Raw genomic sequence first — 448 nt, 5'->3', positions numbered from 1 at the left:
TTATTTCCTTTGAAATCCTTGACTTTTAATTCCCAATAGCTACCTATCCCATCCTCCCTACAAAACACATTTTGTTTGTCTTGTGTAAAATACAAATATGCTTGCCTTATTTATATTATTTATACTTTACTATTCATTTATACATGCAGTTACTATTATTGGTTTTAATTATTGTTCTTTTTTCTACATGCCCTTGACATGTTGGTTTGTTGAAGATTTTTTTGGCTCTCAGAGAGCAGGGGCATTGTGTAACTCCCTGTGTAGAGTACCTAATACGGTATCATTGAATTACCTCACCAGTGATTCAAGGATGGCCTTTTTGAATTAAGTAAGAAATAGAAAGAGTTTATTGGAATAGCTTTGCTACTGTCTTACTGACAGTAATAGATTACTGACTTACTGACTTAATAGATTCTGTATTTACATTTATTCATTTGCACAGATTAGA

The sequence above is a fragment of the Phascolarctos cinereus genome, unplaced genomic scaffold, assembly GCF_003287225.1.
Source record: "Phascolarctos cinereus isolate Bilbo 61053 unplaced genomic scaffold, phaCin_HiC Scaffold_5;HRSCAF=322, whole genome shotgun sequence".
Lineage (NCBI taxonomy): Eukaryota > Metazoa > Chordata > Mammalia > Diprotodontia > Phascolarctidae > Phascolarctos > Phascolarctos cinereus.
Note: the sequence above shows the minus strand (reverse complement) of the source record.